A 19,784-nucleotide genomic window follows, 5' to 3' on the forward strand; every position below is an offset into this window, starting at 1 on the left:
CCTTACTGCAATTCCCAGGTCATCAGACTACGCAACCACTTTTACACCTTTTTCTTCCAGAGACAATAATATATTCCTAATGGCTATATTCCAAAATAGAGTAGACAGTATACCTCTTTAAGGTATTCTTCTGCTGACCGTAATGCATCTTTTAGTAAGTAAGTTATAAATAGTCTATCCAACGGTATTGTTGAAACTAGAAACTTCAACTCGTTCATGATTGACGTCAGTTTTACATTATTGAAAGCACCTTCAATGACAAGATATGCTACCATTGTATATTCCTTGACAGCGAAAGAACCCTCTCTGTAGCCGACTATATAGTGAAGGGCTGTTTCAGCGCATTTGCCTTTAGTATATGAATGCTGCTGTCGAGACAGGCAATCTACGGGGATCTTTGCCCTAAGGTATGTTTCTACCAACTCCTTAAGAGTCTTCACCATAAAGGATGACAGGCTAATAGGACAAAAATCTTTCGCCTTCGTGCGGTAAAGTTTTCCTGCTTTCGTAATGAAAATGACCTTCGTATCCCTCCACCCCACAGGTTTATATGACATGCTGATACAAGCAGGGTATATCTCTCTAAGCCAGGGAACCAGTCTATCAGACACAGCTTGTAATTCAAGCGGTGATACACCATCAGAGTCTGGCGACTTGAAGGAATGGAAATTTCTTATCGCCCAAAGATTTTCGGCTCAGACACAATTTCCCTAATAACCTTCGACGAACACTTCCCAGTCGCTATGCTTGCGCTTATATGTTCCGATAAAAATCTAATATCTAGAACCTCCTGCCTGTTCCTGGTAATAAATCGACTGATTGCAACTTATAATATATTCGATAAGCAGCTCACTCCTTTCGTTGACATCCGAGCTTTCCCATATTTGGTCATGTGCATTAGCATCATTTCCGGCTTCAACCAGCTACTTAAGGTTTGAAGGCGGCATCTCCAAATCGTGTGCCATATATAGGGAAGCCAGCCAGTAATGAGACTTATTTATATCAAGGCTGGCTACTACTTAATCTTCAGTGCTCAGCGAGGGAAGCAGAGAAAATATTTAGTCTACTCTTTGCAAGAATATGGGCTCTGTGTCTCCCATTCTCCGTACCCTTGAGTAGTCTAAATTCCGGAATTCTTAGTCCACGAATCATTCCCCCACACACCCATGGTTCCTGGATAATAAGGACTTCAAATCCCGCTGCCATCGAGAGGACCTTTAGTGCCGCCGAAGCGGCTTTACAATGGTGGAGATTTAGTCATACTAAGCGCGTATTTTGGAAGTCGAAACAAATCTCTACAGGCAATATGTCAGCCAAATCGGATTTCAAATCGTGAGAAAGGTTTATATGAAAGCTTTATCATATAATAGACCGACTTGAATCATAATTTGCATGAATGTTGGAACCCATAACAGAACACTACGTGCAAAGTTTCAGAAGACTCAGACAACAATTTCAGGCGCTCAAGACGTCAAATGGGAGATTTGTTTATAAGGGAGCTTAATCAGATTAAAAAACGACGTTGGCTATACTTTACACGATTGTTAAAAGTCGTAACACCACATGCAATGTTTCAGTCCAATCTGACAATAATTGCGGCGTCTATAGGCTAAAGAAGTCAAGACGAAGGAGCACTTTACCTGGGAGCTTCATCCAAATCTGAACCTATATAGCCCATTTTCGAACCTCAACGGTCTACATAAAACAAAATTCTGCAAAATTTCAAGCGGCTAGCTTAATGCATTTGCCCACTGTCGTGATTTTGACAGACGGACGGACGGACATGACTAGATGGACTTAAAATGTAGAGACGATCAATAATATACATGCTTTATAGGGTAGCAGATCAATGTTTCGAGTTTTACAAATGGAATAACTAGCGTAGAATACAACCGCCAATCCCATGGCAGCCGGTTGTACGTACCGGATTGACCCGATGGAGTCCTCCATCGGCAGAGCTGCCGAATCATTGTGCAACACACTGCTACAACAACTATCACCCTGGTGGTGGGTAAAATAACATGAGAAGTCTCCTAGATTTATTTGTTGTAAATTTTGGATAAAATATTCCTCGATGTGAAAGTTTTCATTTTTGAACCTATTCGGAGAGAAATAAACATTAATAGTGAAAGTCATAACAGATGTCACCGTTCAAAGTGGGAGTCATTACAGAAAGCACCGCAACCACTACTCATTCAACTTCACTTTACTACTGATTTAACTTCTAGAATCTCCCAATAATATACAGCGGTACAGTGATCGGGCAATCTTCCCGATATGACAGGTCCTAGTTCTTTAGAGTATACATCAAAGCCCATATGACAATCTAGTATTGAACCATACGTAAAGAAGTTTATATACCTTCCAAAATCAGGAGTATTGCAGTTCAAATCTTTTTTTTGAGGTATAGTCGTCTGCAATCGCAACCGCAATATGCAAAGGCATTAAGTGTGGCATTCAATTCCATGCATAAGATAGTGGCATTCTCAGTGCGGCTGTATTGTACAGACAGCTAAACTGAAGATCCGACTGATTGTTGTACAAATTTTGCCATTGAACATTCCACTAAGGAACAGGGGCAAGCTTCTCACATATCAATGAGTGCAGTACGATTCAAGTTTAAGCTCAATGTTAAGGGGCCTCCTTTTTGTAGCCGAGTCCGAACGGCGTGCCGCAGTGCGACACCTCTTTGGAGAGAAGTTTTGCATGGCATAGTACCTCACAAATGTTGCCAGCATTAGGAGGGGAAAACCACCGCTGAAATTTTTTTCTGATGGTCTTGCCAGGATTCAAACCCAGGCGTTCAGCATTATAAGCGGACATACGAATCTCTGCGCTACGGTGGCCTACAATTGTTGTACAGTGGTTGGATTTTTGAAGCGCCGTCCAACTGACCACAGCACCATTTAGCATTGTAGGTCTTTCGACAGGATTGTGCCTGCGGCACAAAACTGTCCGCATTTCTGCTTTCACCTGCTTTTGGGATGGGGATCTTTTGCCTGCCCCTTTGTCAGTTGATATCGTTCTGATGCATAGAACTAATCGTAAGAAATCCAGCGTTTATTGTCTCCAAAAGGCTATGGTTTGACATTAGATATGCAGAAGATATAAATTCACTAAGTTTTAATATCCTGCATCACAGTAATGGTGTTTGGATTAAGATATGCAACCTTTTAACAAATTTAAAATATGTTAATATTTTATGGTTTCAAATTACCAAAATAGAAATCTTCAACACTTTTGGAATGACTGAAATGGTTATAAGAAAAAAGTCCGCTTCATTGAACATCTGACTGCAAAGTGACATACGAGTGGATGTTTGGCTGCGTGTGTGTAAAGTAAACAAATTGAATATAAACAATTGACGAATACAGAGAGCAGGTGTAAAAACAAAATATAAACCTTAAAAAAAAGATGCACGAAGCCAAAACGAAGAAAGCTAAAAAGTGAATATCGAAGAAGAAAACAAATTGCCTATACACACATACACAGATGCATACATACACCTCAATTTATGTTTAGTGCTCTGGAGCGCTAATAAATTCACTTAAAAACAATTTAAGACACAAACACACACGCAGTGCTGATACAAACAATTCAAACGACAGTCGGTCAAAGACAGGGTAAATATGAGCATGTTGTTGGGTTATTTTGGGGAGCACCACCCGCACACGCTCGCACTGTGACCCACTCAATACTCAACACACTCATAATAAAGTGCTATTCAAATTAGTGTTCAATAGAGTCGGTGTGTGTGTTGTGTGTGTGGTTTATGTGTTAGTAGCATACATTGAACAATTAAAATCAGCTGTGTTGGGGATACAACGACCTGTCAAGACTTTTTACGTACACCAAAACCACGAAGGAGAACACCAATAATGAATATAACAAAACGAAACACGAATGAAATACCCGAACAAAAAAGAAAGCAGGAAAATGACAACGGTAGCTTCAGACAAAGTGAGAGAAACAAAGAGAGAGCTCTCGCTCAGCTGTAAGATGTGTGAGAGTGTTTTTTAATCCATGTCTATGCACACAAAATTTTATTTAAGGACGAGTGAAGTCATGTAAAATCAGAGGTAACTTAACGAATCTTGTGCCGTTTGCTTGTATTTTGGGGATTTGTGTCCTATTCCACCACATGGTAGATATCTCTTTTATGCCAGCACATTAAAGGTAGCTTTAATTACTTTTTTTTCTCATTTTTTGTCACATGGCCGTATTACCCTTCGAAAGGTTTTGTCAAATATCCTTTGAACTAAAAGTAATTAAAGTGTTTTCAGTTTTATGTCCATAAAATTAGATGTTCTAAGACATATGCTGGTAGGGCTTATTGAAAAATACTCAAATCCATTGGTTAAAAATATATTTTAATTTTATTCTGTCTTTTGAAAACTTGGCATGTTTGCAACAATTCGGTATACTGAGCTAAGTGAGAGTACAAAGTGGGTCAATAAGGACCAAATTTTTGGAAATGTCCAGAAAATTTTGTCTGGGAAATGTTGTAAGTGAAAAACAAAGTTGTTGTATAAAAAGTTTTACTTACTCGTTATGTTTCCCTCTAATTCCCAAATAAGGTATTACTTGACTAAAATGGAATCTCAGTTGGCTAAACCACTAAAGCCTTCTTTTACCAGAAAATCCTTTATTTGCAGCAAAATATGAATATCTTTTATTGGATTTGCAATTTTGCCCACCAACACGCAAGGGATGTCCCCTATATGCAGTGCATTGCGTTGGAGAGGATAGTTAAGGTAGGAAGGGGAAAGAGGGAGCAGAGCTTATTGACACTTGCTTTGAATTTCTGGATGTTGTAAGTAGCGGGTAAAACATCTGACATACGAAACATCCACATACGAACCTTCCTTGCGAAAACAAAATTTCTCGGTAGTGCATGGTCCGATCAGCTGGCCAATCGGTTACAACCCGGTGCGCGCTTTAAAAAAAATTTGTATATCTGACAAACAACCTCAAGTCAGAAGACAGATTACCGAAGAACACACACTCTGGAAGAATCCATAGAACAACGCCACACAACCCACATTTCGACGATGTTCAAGGGAAACAAAAGAGTTGGATACCCTACCGTCTACAACACCAACGCCCGCCTCTGGACACGGTCAAGCAGATCCAAGGATGATTTTGGAGCTCCGGCCCATATATGCGATCTATATTCCATCTTCGGACTGATATAAGAGGGAATGAAATATTTCTTACACTGCGTAAGAAAGCCCAAGCACTTCAATGCTTCTTTCGACACTTCGAATACATGTTTTGACCAACGGACATAACTTTGAATCTTCACGCCTAGAACATCAAGAGCCGCTAATGCTTGATTTCTATTTCTACACCGTCGATAGATATTGACGATTGTTATGTGTCAGTGAATCGTTTGTGGGACAACAAACAGCACTGCGTTTTGCGTGCATTAAAATCTACTCTGTTCATTCGACCCCATTCAGAAATGGCCAGCAAATTCTGGCAGAGTGTTACGTCCATCTTTGGAGAGAAATTTTTACATGGCGAAGCTACTCACAAATTTCGTCAGCATTAGAAGGGGATAACCACCTCCGAAAACTTCTCGTCAGGATTCGAACGCATGCGTTCAATATTCTAGGCAGACATGTTAACCTCAGCGCTACGATGGACTTAAGAACTGAAAATTGCTTTACGACCCTAAACGAACACACCAAAATTTTTGGTCCAGGTATCTGATTTAAGTTAGGTTAGGTTTATGTGGCAGTCTCCCATCAGACTCTCTTAAACATTTTCGCCCATTGTGATATGGGAAGAAGAAAGGAGGATGCCTTCTAGTTCTTACCGTTAAACAGTTCAGATCGCTTCAAAAGATAAATTCTCAAAGAAATGAGAACCTAAAGTGGAACTCCTTCTGACTGCCAATGCGAAACACTCACGCAGCAGATGTTCTATGGTATCGTCTTTCTCGACGACCTCACAGCTTCCGCAGAAATGGTTGCTTGCAAGGCGCCTTACCTTTTTACAACCGACTCCGAACGTAGTGCCGCAGTGCAACACTTCTTTGGGGAGAAGTTTGTACACGTCAAAATTGCTCACCAATGTCGCCATCATTATTTGGTTCTTACGTTCACGCCATGACTCGAACCCAGGCGGTCAATGCTCAAGGCGAACATGCTACCTTGTGCGCTACGGTGGATTTAGGAACTGAAAATTACTTGAAAATTACCATAACGAACACATATCAATTTTAGGTTCAGGAGTCCAACGAAGGATAGGTTAGGTATATGAAGCACTCTCCTATCAGACTCAGATGTTTTCGTCCATTGTGATGGAGGAACGAGAAAAGGAAGATGCCTTTAAGTTCTTCTCATTGAACCATTGATCGCTTTAAAAGGTCCAACAACTTGCGTATGTAAACATACAATAAATCAGGCAAATCCTCAAAAAAATGGGAATCTAAAGTGGAACTCCTTCTGACTGCCAGTGTGTGACACACACACAGCAGATGTTCTAGAGTCTATACTTCCTCGACGTCCACACAGCTTCAGCAGAAGTCATTACTTGCAACCTTCAGTCAATCAGCATGTTTTCAGATAATACACGACGAACTTCATGACGGATATAATGACTGAGACATCTGCTCTAGCCAGCGACAGCAAAGCTGTAGACCTCTTCAAGTCAAGACCAGACCACATTATTTTGGAATGCCCAAAAAATTTCCTACGAATAATTATGAAGGGCCCTGCCGAACTTTGGATTCCCACCATCATGGATATATTAATCATCCTATTTTATTATAACTCCACTAGCATATCCATACTTATATCTTAATAGGGGCTGGTCTGGATCATACTTGATTCAGGTTGCTAGTACTCTTATACAAGTCATAGTTTCAGCGAAATCTGACAATAAATCCCGTTTTATGGAAATAAGAACCTAAATTGGAAGATCGGTATATATGGCTGCTATATTTTATATAAAAGTCTGTTCTGAGCCATATGCTTGTCGGATGTCGGGAGGCTTACTACAAGTCACGTGTCAAATAACAGCAAAATCGGATAATAAATGCGACTTTTACAGGATTTTTACACTATGTGCGCAGATCGATCTATTTGGCAGCTGTATCTAAATATAGTCCGATCTGAGTCATATTTGGGTTGGGTGTCGGGAGGCTTAAAAAAAATCAGTATTCCATGTTTCAGCGAAATCGGCTACAGTTTTTATGGGCTTCGGACCCTTAATCTGCAGATCGGTCTATATAGCAGCTATATCTTAATATAGTCTAATCTGAACCATATTTCAGTCGGTAATAAACAAAGCTTTTATGGGCTTCAGACCCCAAATTGGTAGATGGGTCTATATGGCATCTATATATAAATATAGTCCGAACTGAATCATATTTGGAGCGGATGTCGGTAGGCTTAAAACAGCTCGACTCAGAAATTCCAGCTGATCCGGCTAAGCCATGTCCGTCTGTCCGCACATCCTTCCTGTGCAGATAGTCCATTTGTCGTTTGTTTTATACCCACTATTATAGGACGGGGGTATACTAATCTAGGCATGCCGTTTGTAACACCTCGAAATATTCGTTTAAGACCCCATAAAGCATGTATATTCTTCCTCGTCTCCATATTCTGAGTTGAATTTAGAGATGTCCGTGCGTCTGTCGAAATCACGATTGCGTGATTTTCCGATTTGGCTTCTTGAGCCCCTGGAAGCCATAATTTTTGTCGAATTTCGCTAAAATTTTACACTTGGTGTTCTGTTATAACTTTCAACAACTGTGCCAAGTACGGTCCAAATCACTCTATAACCTGATATAGCTGCCATATAAACCGGTCTCTCGATTATCATTGTTCGTTTCCTAGGAGCTTTAATTTTTCCTGGTTTGACAGAAGTTTGGTATGTAGAATTAAATTATGTCCTTCAACTAAATTTAGTTTGTAGAGTCCATGGTGGTGGGTTCCCAAGATTCAGTCCGGCAAACTTAGCACGCTTTTAATTTTTGCAACTAAGGTGGAGATCGGATTGGATAACAAATCCAATCATCACGAAAATGTGCATATATCACTTTTTTCGCCCAAAGCAAAACGATATAAATTTTGGCAACAATTGGTTTAGATTTAGATGTTGCTCCCATATATAATTCACCCGATTTTCACTTATAAGAGGCAGTCGATATCGGTCCATGGTTAGATTTAGCTCCCATATAAACCGATCCTTGATCATGACTTCTTGAGCCTCTGGATGGCGCAATTATTATCCGACTTGGTTTGACCGTCGACAACTGTGCCAAGTATGGTTCAAATCGGTTCATAACCTGATATAGTTCCCATATAAACTGATCTCGGATCTTAACTTCTTGCATTGTGTGATGTGTTTTGACTTCCAACAATTGTGCCAAGTATGGTCTAAATCGGGTCACAACCTGATATAGCTTCCATACAAACCGATCTCACGATTATACTTCATGAGCCCCTAGAGGGAGCAATTCTTTTTCGATTTGGAATTTTGCACAACTTTTTGTATGAACATACGTGGTAAATATGGTCTGATTCGGCCCCATATAAACAAATCTCCCGATTTCATTTCCTGAGCCACTATAGGGAGCAAGTCTAAACCGATTTGGATGAAATTTTTCACAATGAATTCTACTTTGTCCTCCAACAGTCAAGCCAATAATGATTTTTATGATATACCCACCACCTCGGTTATATATATGAGCCAGCTTTCGTCACAATACGGTGAAAAATGCATCATTTATGAATAGGAGCTTTATCTAAACAAAGTCTGATTTCCACCATATTCAGGGCCGCCCCACCCTAAAAACTACGAAACATATATTTAGACCAATCGCGACAATATGGGACTTAAATATAAGTTATTTAGGATAAGAAAACGTATCTGATATCCAATTGTCGTCGGACTAATTATTTGGGGAACCACCCCAACCCCTAAAACACCCCTAAATCGGATATATTTACCGACCATGGCAATATGGGACTCAAATGAAAGGTATTTGCTAATAGAATACGAATCTAATATTCAAATGTGGGACCACGTTTCTGGGGGTCAACCCCTTCCCCAAAACACCACCCAAACAGGACTTATTTACTGACCATGGGAAATTGGGGCTAAAATAAAAAGTATTTAATAGTAGAATTTGAATTTGATATCCAAATATGGGACCAAGTGTTTGGGGGGCCGCCTCTCCCTAAAAACATCCCCCAAAGGGGACAAGTTTACGACCACAGCAATATGGGCTCAAATGAAATGTCTTTGGGAGTAAAGCACGAATCTGATATCAATATTCGGGAAAAGTGTCTATGGGGTCACCCCAACCCCACAACACCACCCAAATAGGAAGTATTTGCTGACTATTGCAATATGAGGCTCAAATAAGAGACTTTTTAGAATAGAACACGAATCCGATATATATTTTCAAGTCCAACTCACTGAGTGGCCGCGCATCCCCCAAAACACCCACCAAGCCGGTCATGTTTGCCGACGATGGACATATGGGGCTCAAATGAAAGGTATTTGGGAGCAGACCACGTATTTGAAATCAACATTGGGGACCAACTATCTAGGGCACGTTCCGCCATCATAACAACCCCCAAATAGGACTTATTTGCTCACCAAGACAATTTGGGTCTTAAAGAGCGCGGAACTAGATATTTATAGATTTTAAGGCCAATACCCCAAACTGGATTTATTTGGTGACTTTTGCATTAAGGAGTTTAAATGAAATTTGGAAACGAATTTGATATCCAATTTTGAGGCCAATGGCAATATAGGGTTCAAATAAATGATATATAGATAGAAGAGAATAGAGCATGTTGCTGATATATTTTCCGGGTTTAGTGTTTGGGGGACCACCCCAATCCCCAAAACACCCCTAAATCGGGCATTTGTACCGACCATGTCAATGTGGAGCTTAAATGAGACTAATTGGGGGTAGAGCAAGAATTGATACCCATTTTCGGGACCAATTTTCTGGGGGTCAACCCCTTTCCCAAAATACCTCACAAGCAGCACCTCACCCCCGAAAACACCCCTAAATCAGATATCATGAGAATATCTGGCAGATATAAAGTCTTTTAAGAATGAAGTTCACCTTACATCCAAACTTAAATTCGCCCGGGTCAGCTAGTAGGATATATCAATCAGTTTATCGACAACTCTTTTTGGCCTTGTTCGGTTAATCGTTGAACCTTAATTTTCAAATAAACGATTAATCGAATAATACAAAACTATAAATAATATTCAAGATCGGACGAACAAATAACGGGAGCCATATCTAATACTGAACGGATTTCAACCAAAACCTATATATATAGCAAAAATCATATCAGAAGACATTGTTCCAAACATGGGCAAAATCGGTTGGTAAATGCGATGACCAAGAATCTAGAAGTGAAAATGGGGCTATAGATATATACATGGGAACTATATGTAAATCTGAACCTTCATACAACAGTAATGTCGAGGGTCATAGCAGAATCCTTCATGGCAACTTACGGGAAAATCGGTTATTAAATAACCATATATTGGGTTGCCCAAAAAGTAATAACGGATTTTTTTAATAGAAAGTAAATGCATTTTTTATAAAACTTAGAATAAACTTTAATCAAATATACTTTTTACACTTTTTTTCTAAAGCAAGCTAAAAGTAACAGCTGATAACTGACAGAAGAAAGAATGCAATTACAGAGTCACAAGCTGTGAAAAAATTTGTCAACGCCGACTATATGAAAAATCCGCAATTACTTTTTGGGCAACCCAATAGTAGCAATATTAGTCCAAATCGGACGAATGTAAACATGTCGTCGGCCTAATGCCATCTTCTTCCATACGCCACTTTTAACTTTTTTGAGTTAGAAACAGTTTCTAGAGTTTCAAGGAGGTACAAACATTAAGAATTTTCGAGAATTCTTGATGTAACCCACAGTTTTCGAGATTTGAGAGACAATTTTGTTCCATATCCAAAATTTTTGCACATGGATCAAAATTACAAATATTTTTGACAAATCAAATTGATAGTGCTATCATGTTGCAAGTGCTCAGTATATATTCAATTTGTATAGAAACATAACTTAAAGCAATAATAAAACGACATTTCTTTAGAATAGATAGTTGCAGGCAAATGCAAATTTTGCCCATGACCATTCCACTAAGGAACGGGGGAAAACTTCTCACATAACAATGAGTGCAGTCCGGTTCAAGTTTAAGCTCAATGATAAGGGGCCTCCTTTTTATAGCCGAGTCCGGACGGCGTGCCGCAGTGCGACACCTCTTTGGAGAGAAGTTTTACATGGCATAGTACCTCACAAATGTTGTCAGCATGAGGAGGGGAAAACCAACGCTGAAAATTTTTTCTGATGGTCTCGCCAGGATTCGAACCCAGGCGTTCAGCGTCATAGGCGGACATGCTAACCTCTGCGCCACGCTGGCCTCCATAGATAGTTCCAGGAGGCGCTTAAAATTCGAAAGTCTTAATTTGAGACCTATCATACGATTTTGAAGCCAATGAAACAATGAAAAGGGGAAATAACATGGTTTTGATTCTGAGTGAAGCCCCACAGAATATTTATCATGCATATATGTGTACCATATAATTGATATCAAAAACAAGTAGGGCCATCAAATATTTCTGTTTTCTCTCTTGAAAATATAAGAAGTCACTAAGAAATTGTTTGGAGCCTGACCTCCCCAACATAGAAGAAATTGATTGCATACATTCTGTAATCGACAAGCATTTAACTCATTTAGTGTTATTTGATCCACATCATCTTATTGAGTTGTTATCAAATATGGATCTACCAATAGAAAACCTTCTTTTATTGAAATCAAATCAAACGATTTTAAAAACTTCTCTAAATGACTTCTATAAAAACTGAAGCATCACAGAATTTTTTTATCCATCTCCGCAGCATTTAAAAATTGGGATATTTAGCAGAAATTTGCCACAAAGTCATATTTTTCCCATACGAATGTTGACATTCTTATTGTAAATGGTCCAGATCGAACCAAATTTGGATGTTGTGGCCGAATACTCCAATATCCCGCTTTAGGATCTTGAGCCCAAAAAGCCGCATTTATCACACGATTTCTATCAAATGCGGAACTGTGGGTTGTGTTAGATGTCTTGACATTCGTGCTGAATATGGATTAGATAGCATCAAATATGTATATATCTGCTATATATGACAATACCCCTTAAATTCTTCGGTCTATAAAAGGCGTATTTTATACTCCATTTCGCAGAAAGTTGGATCAGTGAGTTGTATTAGTCCCTCGACAGCATTGCCAAATATGGTCCAGATTAGAACATATTTGGATATAGCTGCCATATAGACCGGTCTACCGATTAAAGATTCTTCGCCCATTAAAGAATATATTAGGCACATGGACATCTTTGCCGCATATGATATATATCGGGACATACTTGGATATAGCTGCCGAATCTCCAAATTTAATATATTTGGCTTTAAACATATATCCCAGATCTAAAGTTCCGTCCGACCGAATTGAATTAGTTTATGGTGATGGAATCCTTGAGTAGCCTCAAACCATTTACGTTACCCGGACCTGATGGAATATTTCCGGCGTTACTACAGAAAGAGGCAGACTATCTGGCGCCCCACCTGGCCAATATTTTCACAGCCTGTCTAGGACATGCATTTACTCCCAAAGCCTGGCAGAAGCAAGAGTGGTAATTATACCCAAGCCCGGCAAGGCAAGTTATTCGACACCAAAGGCCTACAGACCTATAAACCATTCTACTCAAAACCATGGAACACATTGTGAACTGCTCAAATACAAACAACATGCCTATTTCATGGGAAGGTCGGTGGAGACTGCCCTGCACGAGGTTGTGCATAAAATAGAAGAATCCTTCGATACCAAAACGTATAAACGTGGCGGTATGCATTGACATCGGAGGGGCTTTTAACAATGTGTGAACCGTCACACTGATCCAATCCTTAGACCAATACCGGATGGACCTGGTCCTTAAAGATTGGTTAACCATATGCTAAGGAATAGGTGATCCCATGCCATTAATATAAGGGAGAAAGCGGCACAAGGCACGCCACAGGGGGCATTTTATCGCCACTACTATGGGTGACTATCATAAATGATCTATTACGGATGTTGACTGGGGAAGTATTTGAGCCCGCCCGTTCCGCAGAGGATGTTATAATATTTCTAAGGGATTAGGATCCCAACCAGCTATGCAGAAGGCCCGAATGGGTCTTGCATACGACATATGACTGGGCTAGACCCAGAGCTCTCAATGTTAACCCAGAAAATACTGAAATTTGCCTCTTCACGAGGAAGACGAAGGTGGGCCAATTTAACGCACCACGTTTCCTCAATTTTGATATCTGACAAGGTCAAATACTTAGGGGTGATCTTGAACGCCAGCACGTCGAGTGTGAAAATCTTTACGGACAATAAAATTGCCATAAGGGCAAAAACAACCAAGACGTTAAAGTCACGAACTGTCTTGGAGTGTTAGAAGGAGATTAAAGGCTTCTTTGAGGATGACACAATCCGCACCGACACCCGGCCATGACGGAGTAAAGGGGAATGAAAGGGCAGACGATTTGGCGGTGAAGGTCAGAGAGCTGCCGTCGATAAACTTGGTTAACGACGCAGTCCGGTTTAAGGGCCTGGGCGACAAACGCATGTAACACTGTGCGAAACAGTCGGTAGGACGGCGAAAATCCCATGGGGGGATTCAGATCGTGGGAAGACGAGGCTTTTACTGAAAGGAAGTAAGAAGGAGGACAGTATAGCTATTGATATTATGACTGGGCACATAGGACAACAAGCTCACTTATGTACAATCGGTGCGGCAAGTGATGGTATGCGTAGGGCATTCGGGGAAGATGATGAGACGTTGGAGCATTTCCTTTGTCATTGCCCAGCTTTCGCGTCTAACAAATACCTGCGCGTATACCTGCATGTAACACTGTGCGAAACAGTCGGTAGGACGGCGGAAATCCTATGGGGAGATTCAAATCGTGGGAAGACGATGCTTTTACTGAAAGGAAGTAAGAAGGAGGTCAGTATAGCTATTGGTATCATGACTGGGCACATAGGTCAACGAGCTCATGTAACACTGTGCGAAACAGTCGGTAGGACGGCGAAAATCCCATGGGGGGATTCAGATCGTGGGAAGACGAGGCTTTTACTGAAAGGAAGTAAGAAGGAGGTCAGTATAGCTATTGGACTGAGCACATAGGACTACGAGCTCACTTATGTAAAATCGGCAAGTGGTGGTATGTGTAGGACATTCGGGGAAGATGATGAGACGTTGACACATTTCCTTTCGCGTCTAACAAATACCTGCACTTAGGTGAGGACACTATACCAGACATGAACCAATTTAGGGTGGTGGCATGGAAAGCAGTTAAGGATTTTGTAAGCAGCACGGAATTCCTTACTTAGATTTTCTTTTCGAGGTTACTTTTTTAGTATTTAGAGCGCACAACAAGCCGATTGCTGGCTCAGGTGTATGTTCAACCTAGGCTCTAACCTAGGGTCGGAAATTGATATTTCGATGTGTTGAAAACCGAATGTCAAAATTAATATACCCCCATTGTTCGGTAGTGGGTATTAAAACAACCATGCTTTACGGCCAAGTTTTGAGTAATTAAGGGTCAAGCTTTAAGTGCGTTTTTCTCAATTGCACAAAATGCCGTATGAAGTAAGATGACAGTAGCCCGACGATATTTAAAAGCTATATCTCAATGTGAACCTATTTTCTCAGTTTCAGTAGGTATTCGTCTCTAAGTCAAAAACCAAATTTGAAGATGGTGGGATGAAAATTGCGACCTGTACTTCGTAAAAAAACTAACGTGGGCAGTCAGGCGGACATAGCTAAATCGAGTCAGAATGTGATTCTGAATCCAACTGTATACTCATCAAAAGGTCTGACTTTTTTCCTCTAGGTCTTCCAAACAAATGCGCTATGTTATAGTACCCAATACCACAATAGTGGTGTAGGGTATAAAAAATTGCTACAGATTGCATTAACAGTGTTTTCTAGTCTAATTTCAAAACAATTTGCAATTGATAAGAAAATTCGAGGCATTATGTCAAATTTTTCATACTTTTATGACTTAAAAAAAATTAAAAATTTTCACCAATTTTTTTTTTTTTAATACAAATTCAGAGCAGTTTTATATGTATATTGGATAATTTGGCTATTAAATATTTATATCACTTAAATAAGAAAAAAATTAAATGCAAAACTCATTTCTATAATTTATTTTGCTTGACTTAAATTATATATTTGGCCTAAATTTTGTAAAAGTCATGCTTTTTGCTGGTGACATTAGATTTGTAAAGGATAGCAGTCGTGGGACAAAAGTGAGAGCGAGAGCGAAAGAGAACAAGAGTATATTGTCTTGCAACAGTGAGAGTTCATATCAGAATTGTCATGATTATGGCAGAATAAAAATACCGACACTGAAAACACACACACACACACGCACACATAAAACCACATAAACACACAGCAGCTGTGGTGAGTAAAGGAATTTTTTGAACGAAAGGACTTAGCTTTTGCAGTCATATCTATTTTTTCTCATAATAAAGAAAATGTTCTTGTTTTCAATATTTCTTTTTTTTACTTGTTTTTAAGTTTAGTTTGGAGAATCAATTGATTTTATAAAATTTTCCGAGTTAATAAATATGTGTGTGTATATACAAAATATCTTTACATTCAGTTGCTTACACACACACACACACTGGCAAAATAATTCATGTGGGCACTTTCAGGCTCGATGGCACACTAACACTTCGAAAGACATGCTTACACAAATACAAGCGTGAACATGCTCAAGAAAAATTTGACCGAATTTTTATTTTTTCCTGTGTGTTTTTCGTTTTCTTTAGGCACGAATACACAAAAGAGCAGAGAATAAAGAAAGAAGGAAAAAAAAAACAAGAAGGACAAAAAATACTAACAGCCGACCCGATTGTATTGGCTTAGGCGACGATATGTCGTTTATGGCTAAAAAGGAAAGATTTTTGTTTTTCTGATTTTACTTTGAGAAAGACAAATATTTGAGCATGGGTTTTGGAGAATTTTAATGATTTTTGTATAAAAATTTAATTTTAAGTATTTAAATATTAGTACTTTTTTTTATTTTTCTGTTCTGTTCTTAGATGTACTCCAGTCCTTATAAAGTTCATAATTATATTCTCATTTTACTTTTTCCATACAATGTTTTCCCTTAAAACAACACAAACACTTTTCACAAATTTTAACGTTCGCCCTTTGTCAGCTTTGTGTGGAGGTTTTGTTGGGGCGATTTTTGGTAAGGGCAGAAGGCCGGGATGAGAGCGTAGTGCGAGAGTGGTGAGAGGCGAAAATTTTTTCCTTTGCCTCAAATTAGGTTACGGGTTTGTTATACTTTTTCTATGCCTTTGCGTTTGCAAGAAACTTTTTTCCATCAACTTTTGTGTTGGATTTTTTTTTATTTTTTTAGAACACGATTTTGCTTTTTTCGGCCAATCTGAATTTGGTTTTTTGTGAAAATTTTACTAATGGGGCATAGATTTTTTTTTTAGCGAAAAGTCCACTTTACTTTATTTGTCAAATGCGATATGTATATTTTTGGTCGTTTAATTTCATGTAGGTATAAGGAATTTCCCTCAACCTCGTATTAAGCCGCGCACACCCGCTCTCGTTCACTTTTGTTTGAGATTCACTTGTATCAGCAGCAGCAGCAGAACAGCAGCTCTAGGACCAGCACCAGCCCCCTGACCCAAAAACCTGCATACATGTGTATTGAATTTTCCTTAAGACCAAAAATTCATATTTTTCATTATCAAAAAGAATTTTCTTTACTTTTCATTGCGTTGAAGAACAAAAATTTTCACTCATTTAACAAGACCCCCTAAAAGTAGACACTGGTTTTTCATTTTCTCTGGCCATAATCTGATATTTTTTTCCTCATCCTTGCAGCGTTTTGGCATGATTACGTTTCACTGGGACCCGAATTTTTCCATTTCACATTTTTCCTTGTGGAATTTCACAGACATCGTTCGAATTTCTACTTTACTTTGTGCGTTAGTGTGCAAGGAATCTTTTTCTTGAGGATTTATGGGGTTTTCACTTGAATTTACCAATTTATTTTAAATTTTTCACAGAGCTACCAACGATTTTTGTCTAACCATTTGGGGAAAAAATTTCAACGAATCTCTCAAAACTTTGCACTGCACGCATACACTCAAACACACGCACTCCATGTATTTGTAGCTGTTTTTTTCCTTCCTTCAGCTTCGTTCGCTTCAGCTCTGCAAAATCAAACACTCGTTTACAAACACGCACACCATATTCCCACACGGACAGTGTAAATGTAACAAATTCGTAATTGCTTGTGCTGGTATTGGTGCCCGTTTGAGCTTAGAAATGTCAAAATGGAAAGGAATGACGGCATTGTACCCCAGTGTGGTTTAGAATTTCAATTCACTTTGTGTAAATGGGATAAATCTATATTTTGGCCCATTCACCTGCCACAAAAACACGCACACACTCACACACACACACACTCGCAAGGGGTGCACTATATTTGTCTTTATTTGCTGAGGCCTATAGTCGTTCGTTTCGCCGCTGTCATGCAGTGTCAGTTCCAGTGCCAGCGAAAACAACCCCCACTTCATTCACACATACACGATAGTATTGTGTTGGCCACTGCTTCATATGCAGATGTGCGTGTGTGTGTGAGTGTAAGCATTTGATCCCAAAAGGGATTTTTTGTTAAATGTCAAAACGGAAGCTTTACAAAACCCCCACAAATTTGATAATAAAAAATTAACAAACAATTTTCTCTTTTAATGTAAAGTAGAGAGCTCTTTACCTATTATTGAATGAAATTTGATGTGCTAAAAACGCCCATTAATTTATGCATCTCCATTTCGTATACAATCATATGTTTGAGCTTCCCCTTGTGCCAGTGTCAGGTTCTTGTCATTGCTATATGCATAGTAGCTTTAGGGAGCTTTTGCCCTTGAAGCTCTCCAACATCAACAAGTGTCCGCTTCCACATACATCTTTTTGTTTTGTTTACATTTCGTTGGTTTTTGCAACCGTGGAAACCAAAACAACATGTTTAATAAGCACATTGGTAAACTTTTACATGTGTCCATTTGAACATTGCCTTTGATGTTGTTTGTTAGAGTGTACCGTAAATAAATGTTTTTGATTTTCAGGCAAACTACACTCACCCAAATTTGTTATTCAAAACACCAAAAACATTTGGTAAAATAACAGTTTTAGTTTACTGAAAATGGGAAAGCAGACATTACTGCAGCAAACATGGGGCTGCTGTATTAGCAAACATTTCGGTCAGCCAAATTAGCAAACAAAATAGGCAATTTTAAGTACAAAAATCTTCTGAAAAAAATTTATACTATTTTTATACCTACTACCATAGGATGGGGGTATACTAATCTAGCCATTCCGTTTGTAATACCTCGAAATATTCGTCTAGACCCCATAAAGTATATATATTTTTAATCGCCTCGACGTCCTGATTCGACCCAGCCATGTTCGTCCGACTGTCCGTCTGTCAAAACCAGGAGCCACTTACCAACAAAGAGTGGACATGAAATTCAAAAATTGACTTAATCAGCGTATGTGCTATGGGGGTCGCCTTTTACCCGATGACAAGACTGCATTAAAATAAAAATTGGCATATTGTATTCTCAAATAAACCACGTAAAAACGTGTTAAGTTCTACCGTGCCGAACTTTCCATACCCACCACCATAGATGTATTAATCAACCTATTTTATTATATTATATTGGGTATTTATTGGAGGAGAATTTTTATCCGATTTGGATGAAATTTAAAACAGTGCATTTTGGTAACCCTCTTAACATTTTTGTTAAACATCGTCCAGATTGGATCGGTTGAAAAATGCTCCTTTTATGTGGTTTTTGTGGGATTAAGACCTGATGTTAAGGAGGCTTAAAACAATTCACTGTTCCGAATTTCATCGAAATCGGGTAAAAAATTAAGTTTTATGGGTTCCAGACCCTTTATCGGCAGATCGGTCTATATGGCGCTCATGTCAAGATATAGTCCGATCTAAACCATATTTGGGTCGGATGGAGGAAGGCTTAAAACAACTCACTGTTTCAAAGTTCAGCAAAATCAGCTAATAAATAAAGCTTTTATGGGCTTCATACCCTTTATCGGCAGGTCGGTCTATACTGCGCTCATATCTAAATATAGTCCGATCGGAACCATATTTGGGTCGAATGGCGGGAGGCTTAAATCAACTCACTGCTTTAAATTTAAACTTAATCGGGCAATGAAGGCAGCTTTTATGAGTTCCAGACCCTTAATCGCAAGGTCGGTCTATTTGGTAGCTAAATCTGAATGTAGTCTGATCTGAACCATGTTTAGGTCGGACATCAGGGGGCTTAAAAAGAACTCACTGTTCCAAATTTCAGCGAAATTGGGTAATAAAACAAAGGATTCGAGGTTTCCAGACCCTTTATCGGCAGATCGGCCTACATGGCAGCTGTATCTAAATATATCGATGCAATTTGAAACAATGATGTGCTCTAGCCCCCACACTGCCGATTCAAATATGGTTCATATCGGACTATATTTAGATCTAACTGCCATATAGTAAATTCTGCCGATTTAGGGCTTTCAAGTCAGCCGCATTTATATACCCTACACCACCACTGTGGTACAGGGTATTTTAACTTATTGGATTTGTTTGTAACACCCAGAGAGAAGAGATATAGATCCATTGATAAGTACACCGATC

At 39.1% G+C, this 19,784-nt stretch overlaps 1 protein-coding gene across 12 annotated transcripts in view; it reads right to left on the reverse strand.

Annotated features, from left to right (window-relative positions):
- The window catches only part of LOC106095970 (voltage-dependent calcium channel type A subunit alpha-1), a 296,916-nt gene extending 279,719 nt beyond the window's left edge, over positions 1-17,197 (reverse strand). For all 12 annotated transcript variants that reach the window (XM_013263455.2, XM_059368089.1, XM_059368092.1 and 9 more), the window contains exon 1: positions 17,125-17,197. The gene's annotated coding sequence lies outside the window, so the exon portion shown is untranslated. The remainder of the gene's footprint in view (positions 1-17,124) is intronic.
- Between the last annotated feature and the right edge of the window lie 2,587 nt (positions 17,198-19,784).

The sequence above is a fragment of the Stomoxys calcitrans genome, chromosome 4, assembly GCF_963082655.1.
Source record: "Stomoxys calcitrans chromosome 4, idStoCalc2.1, whole genome shotgun sequence".
Taxonomy (NCBI): Eukaryota; Metazoa; Arthropoda; class Insecta; order Diptera; family Muscidae; genus Stomoxys; species Stomoxys calcitrans.